Below are 12,730 nucleotides of genomic sequence, written 5' to 3'. Positions count from 1 at the left end.
CTTGTTCATTTAGCAAATATTGAATTTTTCTATGTCACATATCATAATTGGTCCCATCTAATTTTCTCCTTTGGTAAGATCAGTAACAACATTCTTAGAGGTCATTTCACTACACTTATTGCACAGTGTTTGACATTAGCACACTTCTAAATTTTATTCCAAATTTCTAATTGGCATACAATGTTTCCAGGTCCACTTACATAGAGAGATTGAAAATTTCGCTAAGCTTTTATGATGTCCCTCTATGTGAGCTAAACTATTGCGTCTAATTAATTTTGATTAAAATTATTTTAAGAGGAACAAACATCTCTTATTTCCACAAATTTAAATTATGCATGATATAAATGATTTCATAAATTATACCACACAATTTCCGCATTGGCTCCACTTGAAGCCTTAATAGTATTTTGTGCAACATGTTAAGGCAATGTTCAATTATATTAGTGACAGTGAAACTCAATCCCTTACATTGTTATGAAAAAATACATCAAAAAAATTTATAACCCCAAAAAATCCTACTACATTGATTCTAATATATATATATATATATATATAAACATGGGGATACCATTTCACTAGTTGTGTAAAAATGGCCCATCAGCCTAAAGTCCACCCGCAACCTGACCAGGCCCAGCCTAGCCAGGCTCAACCAGGCTAGAACCCGAGCCCAACTGTAGACACCCCATTTTTGACCGGCCTCAAGACTTGGACGTCACCGTTGGAACACTCGGTGATCATCCGTGCTTGTGTTCGTCTCGAGTTCCCGGAGGTCTCGGCTGCGCGCCTCGCCTTAGGATCTCTCAACTCGACTTTTCGGTGTCTGGTTTTGCACCAAACACTTGTGTTTTGCCTTGGAGGGGCAGGGAATGCCTTGTGAGGCATCCCCACACACCACCGGCCATGGCCAGAGGCCACCGGCTGGTTTTTGTTTCCATCGGCAATCTATTTTGCCGGTCGGCACCTTTTGTTGCCGGTCGGCACTCCTTTTTGCCAAAATGGCATCTTTGGCCGGCCGACTACTGTGCATCTGCTTTTGCAGATATTTTATCACAGCTGTCTTGCATTTGGCTCCCCTCCATACACGTGTATGGAGGGATCTCCCTCTTTAGAAGCTTGTCTTGTAAGCTTTACATGACAATAAGCTCTATAAAGAGAGGTCTTCTCTCTTGTTGCAAGGGTTAGACACTTGAGACACTTTAGATATTTTTAGACAGCCATTTTAGGGTTTTGAGTTCTAGGGTTAGAATCCATACACTTTCTATCTCTATATCTCCCTCTTGTGTGTGTTAAATTGTGTTTGTGTCTTACTATTGCACACAAACACATAGTGTTTCACCTTCTGTTAGTTACTGAGGTTCTAAGAGACTGGTTTTGAAGTTTTGGAGCTGTTTTCAACCTAAAAGGGGCTGTTGGAGCACCATTGTTGAAGGGGTCTTCAAGGGTAAGAAACTAGCCCCTTTATTCCCCATTTTTGCATTGTATTTTTACCTGTCTTAAAATCATTTTTGAGCTTGGTGTATAATACAAAAAAGTTCTGTTTTTAGGCCCTCTAAATAGTTTGTTTAGAGTGTTTTGTGGTTTGGAGGTGTTTGACCCCTCTTAGGCCTTGAAAGGCCCCATTTTGTGCTATTTTGTGCAAGTTTCGAGACTTTGGTGTTTGGGCCTCTTCACTACTGAAATCTTGAGGGATTTCAATAGTGGAGATGGTGCCTTGAAGTCTTCAAAAGGGGAGGGCCACCCCCTCTCCTTGTTGTCCTTGAAAGGGACCCTTTTTGGCCTCTTGAGAGAGCATCATGTTAGAGTGTGTATTGATCATGTCTTGGCTGTTTTCCATGCTTATTATGCCATGATATAACCTTGTTGTGTGTTGGTTTTGGTACACCATGCATGCTTAGCATACCTACCATGTAATGCCATGTTATTGCCTTAATATGCCTTAGGTTGTTAGCCTTTGTTCTAGCATGTTTTAGGCTTAGCCTTGTGTAGACACCCCATTTTTGACCGTCCTCAAGACTTGGACGTCACCATTGGAACACTTGGTGATTACCCTTGTTTGTGTTCGTTTGGAGTTCCCGGAGGTCTCGGCTACGCGCCTTGCCTCAGGATCTCCGAACTCGACTGTTTAGTGTCTGGTTTTGCACCAAACACTTGTGTTTTGCCTTGGAAGGGCAGGGAATGCCTTGTGAGGCATCCCCACACACCACCGGCAGTGGCTAGAGGTCACCGGCTAGTTTTTGTTGCCATCGGCACATTTTGTTGCCGGTCGGCACTTTTTGTTGCCGGTCGGCACTCCTTTTTGCCAAAATGGCATCTTTGGCCGGCCGACTACTGTGCATCTGCTTTTGCAGATATTTTATCACAGCTGTCTTGCTTTTTGCTCCCCTCCATACACGTGTATGGAGGGATCTCTCCCTTGGAAGCTTGTCTTGTAAGCTTTACAAGACAAGAAGCTCTATAAGAGAGAGCCTTGTCTCTTGGCTTTAGGGTTAGACACTTGAGAGACTTAGGATATTTTTAGACAGCCATTTTTAGGGTTTTGAGTTCTAGGGTTAGAAACCATACACTTTCTATCTCTATATCTCCCTCTTGTGTGTGTTTAAGTGCATTTGTGTCTTACTATTGCATATAAACACATAGTGTTTCACCTTCACTTAGCTACTGAGGTTCTAAGAGGTTGGTTTTGAAGTTTTGGAGCTGTTTTCAAGCCAAGGAGGGCTGTTGGAGCATCATTTGTGAAGGGGTCTTCAAGGGTAAGAAACTAGCCCCTTTATTCCCCAATCTTGCATTATATTTTTACCTATCTTAAAATCGTTTTTGAGCTTGGTGTATAATACAAAAAAGTTCTGTTTTTTAGCCCTCTTGATTGTTTATTAAGAGTGTTTTTTGGTTTGGAGGTGTTTGACCCCTCTTAGGCCTTGAAAGGCCCCATTTTGAGCCATTTTGAGTGAGTTTCGAGACTTTGGTGTTTGGGCCTCTTCACAGTGGTGGAGATGGTGCCTTGAAGTCTCCAAAAGGGGAGGGCCACCCCCTCTCCTTGTTGTCCTTGAAAAGGACCCCTTTTGGCCTCTTGAGAGAGCATCATGTTAGAGTGTGTATTGATCATATCTTGGCTGTTTTCCATGCTTATTATGCCATGATATAACCTTGTTGTATGTTGGTTTTGGTACACCATGCATGCTTAGCATACCTACCATGTAATGCCTTATTATTGCCTTAATATGCCTTAGCTTGTTAGCCTTTGCTCGAGCATGTTTTAGGTCTCGTTTTGTGAAGCTTGTGTGCTTATTTTGCCATGCTAGAGGTCTATCCATAGTTGTTTGGGTCGGATTTGGCATGCTTAGTATAGCTCCTTTGCATTCCGGCTTGTTGGCCTTAAGTGTATGAATGTATAGCATGACATTCTTGCATTGATTTAATGGTTTGGAACTATCCACCATGTTATTTCAGACCTTATAGCATGCTTGTATGTTTGCCTTGGATGTTTCCTTAATGCTTTGAAAGCTTGTGTAGCATGTTCCATGTTTTGGCCATTGTACATGCCTTTGAATTTGAGCCACTTAGATGCCATCTAGGGGGTCCCCTTTGCATGGTCTAGGTCTGCCTTGAACCTATTTTAAGTCCCCTTAGCCTTGTGAGGCTTGGTTGACTTAGTCATGGTTCAAGCCCCTTTGACTTGCTTCAAGTGCTTGGACCATTATTGCATGCTTCGTCTATTTTGTTTGCTTGGTTTGGCACCATGTTTTAACATGATTTTCAGAGCTTATGTTGCATGCTAATTGTCCATGATATCCCTTTTCAAGTGTGTCTTAGAGTTGCTTATTTAATGCCTAAGTGTTGGTCCAACTTATTTGCATGTGTGTATGTATGTTTGATCCCAATTCCTTGGTTTTTGGCCACTGTTTTTGGGCCTAATTAGAGTTGCCCCAGTCATGTTTAAGTCCATCATTCGCTTGCTTGCATGTTTACCTTGCATGTTTGTTTGCATGTTTGCATGTATATTTTGCATTCACATGTTGCATGCCTAGCCAACATGCTTAGGTCGCATTGCATGCATGCTTGGCCTCTTGATTATCCATGATTGAGGTTGAGTTCCTCATTTGTTTGTTGGTTTGCATTGCATTTTGAAATCAATATGCATAAATTGGTCCCTTGGGCCATCACGCATGGAAATGCGCGATTGGTGGTCCGAGAACCAAGAAGCATGTCCCTTTGACTCACTCACATGATAAGGAGCATGTTTGGTGCATACATTGCTTGAACTGTATTGCCATGCTCTGCCTTGCCCTCTGTTGCTGCCAATTGCAGGTTCTGCAGGAACTCTCTGCCGACCGGCAGTACTAGGTGCCGACCGGCAACCCTCACTCTGCCGATAGCTTCACCAATGGCCGGTGATCACATGACACTGCCGGTGGGCATTCTACCCAACCAATGGCATTCCCCAGTATCCAGAGAAGCAATCCTGAGGTTTTGGCAGCCTTCAGAGAAGTAAGGAAAGGAAAACAGAGGTAGCCTATGCATGGCGGTGCACTTCCGAGCAAGACCCGAGCACGCACTGCATCTGGCCCTCCCCCCCAGGCGGTTTACTGCTTTTCCTAGCTTAATTAGTTTGTTAGCTAATTAGGTAATTTGTAATATTTAATTAGCTTGCGTAGTTAATTAATTTGTATTATTTATTTGGTCCCTCCGAGTGAGGGCAAATCTGTAATAAGTGTGGGTGAGTGGTGTGTATGTCTTCCAATCCCCACTTCTTTCTTCCCTTTTATTTACCTGCTTTGATGGTTAGTATTAGGGCACGTTTGAATTAGCATACCTCATGTAATGCATGCGTACATTCATACATTTGCTTTGCATGCACTGGGCTCGGCGCATCATTCTAACTACATCTGTACTTCAAATTCCGAATTGAATACATGTCAGTTGTGCATTTTCACATGTCATTCATAGACTAGCCGAGCCTACTCTAGTGACATTTTGTATGCGGTGCATTAGGCACTTAACATGGACTTGGATCATGCATTGATTGCTAACATGTTCCTGTTTTGGCACGGAGTACGATGTGAGTATTTATGCTTTAGCATCTCGCATGCGTGTGAATGTTGCCATGACAATATGTTTGCCATGTGGCTAAGTGCTTATATGAGATAAACTGTTTGAATGCCCGTGGGTGAAGGTTGGATTGTTTGAGTTGGAAAAACTCGTTGAAATCCGTGTTTTAGCCTACTTGCAAGTAGCAAATTCCAAAGCGCTTTTCAAATCAAACGGATATGCAATGCTTGTTTCCAAATTAGGTAATCTAGTCTATACTTGCTTGCTGTGCGCATAACATAGTAATTCTAGGCTAATAAATGGAATAAGAACATATAAAGTTTCAAAAATGGATATCACGGTTAGTAGAGGCCAATCTTAGGATCGGGCGAGAGGGGGTGCTCATAGCTGACCTTCCCCGATCGTACCCTAGCTCCCGAGCCGAGACAACTCCGGTGATGACGGACATGTGGCCTTCGGCACCGAGTCAGGGTTTCCTAAATTCCTCCATAAAAAATATTTAGGTGGCGACTCTGTATCTGGCAAAGCAGTCCATGTTTGACACTTCTTTCCTAAAATCTGTTTTCTCAAAACGATTTGCTAGATTTGGACTCTTTGGTTCAAGATTAAGAACCGCGACACAAATCGAGTCCGAACTGTAGCGGGGTCCCTCGTGGACGTGCTACACCTTGTGAAGGTTTTGTGCTCATTTTTCCATGTTTAAGGTTTGTCCTAGGTTGTTTGGGTCGGATTTGGCATGCTTAGTATAGCTCCTTTGCATTCCGGCTTGTTGGCCTTAAGTGTATGAATGTATAGCATGACATTCTTGCATTGATTTAGTGGTTTGGAACTATCCACCATGTCATTTCAGTCCCCTTTGCATGCCTATATGTTTGCCTTGGATGTCTCCTTAATGCTTTGAAAGCTTGTGTAGCATGTTCCATGTTTTGGCCATTGTACATGCCTTTGAATTTGAGCCACTTAGATGCCATCTAGAGGGTCCCCTTTGCATGGTCTAGGTCTGCCTTGAACCTATTTTAAGTCCTCTTAGCCTTGTTAGGCTTGGTTGGCTTGGTCATGGTTCAAGCCCCTTTGATTTGCTTCAAGCACTTGGGCCATTTGTTGCATGTTTAGCTTGACTTGTTACCTGGTTTGGCACCATGTTTTAACATGATTTTCAATGCTTACCTTGCATGCTATATGTCCATGATTACTTTCTTTCAAATGTGTTTGAGAGTTGTCCCATTTGTGCCTAAGTGTTGGCTCTTTTAACATGTGCATGTGTGTATGTGTGTATGTGTCTAGTCCTTTATTTTGGTCACTTTGGCCACTGTTTTAGGCCTATTTAGAGTTGCCTAAATCATGTATAAGTCCACCTTTTCATAAGTTTGCATTGCCTCATGTTTGCTTGTATGCTTGCATAAGTGTCTTGCCATGCCATGTTGCATCCTTAGCTTGCATGCCTAGGTTGCATTGCATCTTGCATGCATGCCTTATTCCTTGACTTGGTGATAGGAATTGGGTCTTGGTTTGTTTGTTTGGTTTGCACTTCATTTGACATGAAAGTTGCACACTTGATCCTTTGGACCATCATGCATGGAAATACGTGATTGGTGGTCCGAGAATCGAGACACATGTCCTTTTGAGTTACAAACATGATAGGGGACATGATTGGTGCATACATTGTTTGAATTGTATTGCCATGCAAGTTCTGTCCTCTGCTGCTGTGAGTTGCAGGTTCTGCAGGCATTCTTTGCCGACCGGCAGTATATATTGCTGACCGGCAGTAAATTACCAGCCGATGGATTCATCTTATGCCGATGACCACAATTCACTGCCGGTGGTAATTCTACTCAGCCGGTGGTGATTCCCAATATCCAGAGAAGCATTCTTGAGACTTTGGTAGTCTTCAGAGGGGCAAAGCAGGGAAAACAGAGGCAGACTATGCATGGTCGTGCACTTCCGAGCAGGACCCGAGCACGCGCTGTATCTGGCTCTCCTCCCGAGGTGGTTTACTGCTTTTCCTAGCTTAATTAGTTTGTTAACTGATTAGGTAATTTGTAATATTTAATTAGCTTGCGTAGTTAGTTAATTTGTATTATTTATTTGGTCCCTCTGGGCGAGGGCAAATCTGTAATAAGCGTGTGTGAGTGGTGTGTATGTCTTCCAATCCCCACTTCTTTCTTCCCTTTTATTTACCTGCTTTGATGGTTAGTATTAGGGCACGTTTAAATTAGCATACCTCATGCAACGCATGCGTGCATTCATGCATTTGTATTACATGCACCGGGCTCGGTACATCACGCTAACTGCATTTGTACTTCAATTCCAAATTGAATACGTGCATCAATTGACTGCATTTCACATGCCATGCTTAGGTTAGCCGAGCCCATTCTAGTAACATTTTGTATGTGATGCATTAGGCACTTAACATGGACTTGGATCATGCATTAATTGCTAACATGTTCCTGTTTTTTTAGCACGGAGTACGATGTAAGTATTTATGCTTTAGCATATCGCATGCGTGTGAATGCTATCATGACAGCATGCTTACCATGTGGCTAGATGCTTATGTGTGATAAACTGTTTGAATGCCTGTGGGTGAAGGTTGGATTGTTTGAGTTGGGAAAACTCGTTGAAATCCGTATTTTAGCCTACTTACGAGTAGCAAATTCCAAAACATTTTCCCAAAACAAACGGATATGCAATGTTTCTTTCCAAATTAGGCAATCTAGTCTATACTTGTTTGCTGTACGCATAACATAGTAATTCTAGGCTAATAAATGGTTTAAGAACACATAATGTTTTCAAAATCGAATATCATGGTTAGTAGAGGCCGATCTTCGGATCGGGCGAGGGGGGTGCTCATAGCTGACCTTCCCCAATCGTACCCTAGCTCCCGAGCCGAGACAACTCCAGTGATGACGGACATGTGGCCTTCGGCACCGAGTCAGGGTTTCCTAAATTCCCCCTTAAAAAATATTTAGGTGGCGACTCTGTATCTGGCAAAGCAGTCCATGTTTGGCACTTCTTTTCAAAAATCTGTTTCTCAAAATGATTTGTCGGATTTGGACTCTTTGGTTCAGATTAAGAACCGTGACACAAATCGAGTCTGAACTGTAGCGAGGCCCCCCCACGTGGGCGCGTCTACAGTTTCTGGCGACTCTGCTTGGGAGATTAGAGAGCTTGACTCGAACTCGTGATATCCTGTTTTGATTTCACTTATGTGTTTCTTTGCATTGCATGTGCATTGGTGCGCCTAGGACACTGTGTTTGCCATCTGCCATTCCTGAACGGTTTGCCGGAGGCTTGTCTTGTCAAGGCATGACCATAAGGCTGACCGGTTATGGGCTCTGACAGTATGGGAACACAAACCCCGGTTTTACCGGGGCACCCTTTTCGACCATTCGACCTAGTGCATATCGAAATCCATAGTGACCATTCCAAGCTAGGACAGGTTGCTTACCCGATGTTAGGTTGTTTGAAAACTGCTGTGTGCGTAGTGAAACCCTAGCTCCTGACAAAATAGGACAAGGAAACCCTACCCCAACATACGGGTGTTTTGGCTCTCATGTGCTTGCTATGTGCTTTTTGGAGTTGGCCTCTACAAGAATGCATATATCAGTTTGCAAGTCTGGGTATCAGGCCTGCGGGCATCAGTGTTTTGAGAATCAGTTATATCTGCGGGTATCAGATTCAGATTTGGGGCAGCGATTTTTGGAACAGTGATCAGTAGTAGAATACAGTTATTCAGTTATGCCTATGCCTGTTCTGATGAAATTGGGCTTAGATGCTGCCTGTTTTCTTTTTTGCTAGGTAGTCCCGGAACCATAGCTTCAGAAGGCTCCAATATCCCCCGAGGTTCATTGGACTTGTACTGATAGACTTCGTCAGGTCATAGACTCAATTCAAGGGTAATCAGGGCCAGAGAAGGCTAGTCAGGCACAGACAACCAGTACAACAGTTACCAGATCAGTGATCTTTGAGCAGTCGGGCTGATATTTCCGAGCCTATTGCCGACACAGATATACCGGTTGCTCAGTTAGATTAGAACAGTATGTCGAGTCTGGAAGAGATGGTGCGCCAACTCCAGGATAGTATGAAAGCCATGCAGCAAGACACTATCCGTCAAGCAGAATTCGCCAAGCAACAGGCTGTGGTCATAGCCCAACAGGCAGAGACAATTGCCAGATTGGAGCAGCAAACTGAGTATCTACTTCGCACCAGGCTCCTCCCCCACCAAGAGTCCCCATACTCGGGGAGGCAACCCACGTCCAGGATGATACGGACATTCCAGTCGGGCCAGCTCCGCCCCCGGTTCTACCCCAGCTATCCAAGACACCGATCAACCTACCGGACTCCCCTTTTGAGTTAGAGACGGATCCAACGGCGCTAAAGATGAGCAAGCTTGAAAGGTTGTTCAAGAAGGCTCAAGGCATGAAATCCTTCCCGGACATCGAGGATGGGTATACCGATGCAGCTGTGATGCTGCCAGACAGATTCAAGATGCCACATATTGACCGTTTCGATGGGTCCGGGGATCCCATGGTGCACTTGCGGCTGTTTTCAGACATTCTAAGGCCGATGGGCCTCACCAGATTACAGAAGCTATCATTGTTTGGCCGGACCCTGTCTGGGATAGCCGCAATCTGGTATGCGAAATTGGAGAACTCTGTGAAATAGAATTGGGAAGAGATGGCTGAGGCCTTCAATGTTCAATACTCCTACAACACACAGATTGAGGTCACAACTCGTGATCTTGAAGTCACCCGCCAAGAGCCAAAGGAGGGTTTTTCAGAGTTTGTGGCGAGGTGGAGAGCAAAGGCCTTAATGATGGCTACAAGGCCTTCCGACAAAGACTAGATAAGGATGGTTGTGCGCAACCTCCAACCCAAACTAATGCAGAAAATGATCGTGCTCCCCTTCCCTACCTTTTCGGATCTGCATGAGGTGAGGGTACAGATCGAGGATGCTATAAAGTAAGGCCTTATTGATCAGGAGAAGGAGCAGCCCAGGAGGGCGTTTACCTGCAATTCGAATGCGACCACCAGCGGTGACGCAGCTGCAAGATCTTTTGAAGTGGGCATGGTCGCCACCACCACACCAAGAACAGCCGCCCCCTTTGTTGGTGCATCCACTTCAAACCCCCGAACTTCGGACTATCTACCCCGAGGCAAGAGGGTTTTCACCCCACTTTTTATGCCTTTGTCTAAAGCCCTGGGGGTCCTACTCAGGAAAGGACATCTGAAACCGTTGGAACAACGGCCTCTACCCGATCCTCTCCCTGCGAAGCATGACCTGACTAAGTACTGTGCTTTTCATCAACAAACTGGTCATGACACCGACAGTTGCGTACGTCTTCGTCACGAGATACAAAATTTGATTGACAATAGGGTCATCCCCGCACTAGGTCCTGCAAAGTCTATCGACACTTGACCAGTGAACTTGTGGGGGATAATGTGATGTGATCGAGGGATGAACCACCTGCGGGCGGCGCTCAGTTTACTCCGGATGTGGCGTATGGCACGCACTGTTTTGAGCATTTATGAATGCTGGGTTTTGTACATTCTGGCTTGGGTATTGAGTCAGTTCTGTTGTTTTGAGTCTGTCTCTTTGTTTTGAGTCAGTCTTTTCATATCGAGTCAGTCCTGTTGAGTCTGTCTCGTTGTATTGAGTCAGTCGAGGCTGTCTTGTTGTATCGAGTCAATCCTGTTTTGTTAAGAGTCGGGTGATTCCGAGGGTGTTACCTCGGACATCACTATCTTGTTTTGTGTTTGTCTTTTTGCTTTCTTTTGAGTCTGTTTCTGCCTTGGAGCCAGTTATGCCAACAGATTTGAATAGAACAGCAGTGATTTTCACACTCTTGTGTTTGCTTCTACCGTGTGCCAGTTGCGCCAGAAGTTTGAATGAAATGACAGTGCTCTTCGCCTGCCTTTTCAGTGCCTTTGAAGTCATTGTAATGACCTAAGTTTTTCAAAACTTTTTTCGAAACATTGTGATAAAAACGAAGACGAAGGAATTCCTCAGGTTTTGCAAAACTTGATCAATTGAGAGAAAGAGAGGCATGCTAAGCCCTTAATGATTGAGATCATGCTTGTTAATGTGAGTACTGAGAAGGACCCTGGCTTGATCCAGATTGGTTCTACACTGTCTTCGGCGCGAGCGATTTGTCGCTTTCTTAAAAAATTTCAAAAAATATTTTGCGCGGTCCTGCGAAGACTTGTGTGGGATTGCTCTTGAGATTGTACAGCTTAGGATCGCTCTCAGCCTCGAGATTCGACGCCTCACTTTCAAACCTTGAACCTGAGTTCAGAACGTTCAACGGTCAACCACAACGTAAGGCCTGTGTGGCCATTTTGAAGCAGTCCTCGAACAAGAGGCACCAAAGTCAGATCAAGAAGATCAGATCAAATGAAGCTTGTAAAGCTAGATCAGAAGCCCCTCCCCTCAAACTAGGGGCAAAAAATGTCAGATATGCTCGAAAAGCCGAAGATGGATCCTTCAGTAAATCAATACAGCAACCACTCTCCTGGATACGGATGGCTTCAAAACCCTAAAACCATTTGGCATGGACTTGTTACACTTTTACCCTTTGAGAGGCTCGCTGGGCCGAAAACCCGGAAGGGTGACCCAGGCAAAAGTTAGAGCAAGAGAAAAATACAAAAAAAAAAACAAAAAAAAATGCAAAAAAAAACAAGAAGAGAAAAAGAAATGAAAAAAATTGAAAAGAAAAGAAGAACAAAGCTCGCAAGGTTGAAAACCCGCAACGGGCGCCTTGGCAAAAGTTAGAGCCTGAAAAGGAGAGGATAATACCCGAGTGTACCTTACCCCGAACTACGTAAGGCTTGATTCCCATGTTTGGGATACGTAGGCAACTTCATTCTGAAGTCCAGCCACAAACACTTCCAAATCAATTGTGTCCATGTAATGGTTTTGATCATCTTTGCCTTTTTCGTATCCGAGAATTTGGTTGTGTTCGTCAGTTTGAGGACTGACTACAATGCGCTGCGGTGCCATTCAAACAAGGGGCAACTTTCCGTTGCCACTCAATGCGCTGCGGTGCCATTTAAACAAGGGACAACTTTCGGTTGCCATGCAGCTCTCCTCAAACAAGGGCAATTTTCCTTAGGATCTGAGGTTGTGCGTCTCAAGAGTAGGTTCCGTGCTTGTTAAGCATTGGCCATTTGGAAAATTAATTTTTGAGAATTTTTACTGAGGTTGACTGATCTCTCAAAAATTATTCTATCTTTTCCAAAACTGGACCATTTCTTGGACCCAAAAAGGAAAATTTTCAGTGCTCATAACCTAACTTGCATGATTTTCAAATAAAAAATCGAACAAGTATGTTAATCTAACTCTCATATTGGTCAAGATTGTTTTAGTAGAAAGCAAAAACAAAAAATGGTCAAAATGATGAAATAGCGGCACAGTTGAGTCAGGTGTTCTGTCTTTCTCCCGTTGTCAACATACTTGCCAGAAATGGCACTCTACTTGCCGAAAGGGCACCGTATTCGCCAAAAAAGGGCACCACTGAAGCTGACCGCAAAAGGGCAGAAAACTCTCACATCCTCCAAGCAACGAGGCATCAAGCCAAGTGCAAAGCACGAACCGGAATGGGACAAGATATCCCATTCCCTCCTCTGGGCAGATCTAATCACGTCCAAACTCCCCAGTAGAGCATCGTCAACTGATGTCAGCTGCAGAT

This window comes from Camellia sinensis, chromosome 5 (genome assembly GCF_055761805.1).
Source record: "Camellia sinensis isolate YWXY chromosome 5, ASM5576180v1, whole genome shotgun sequence".
NCBI lineage: Eukaryota > Viridiplantae > Streptophyta > Magnoliopsida > Ericales > Theaceae > Camellia > Camellia sinensis.
The sequence above is the reverse complement of the archived record's forward strand: the minus strand, read 5'-3'. Positions refer to the sequence as shown.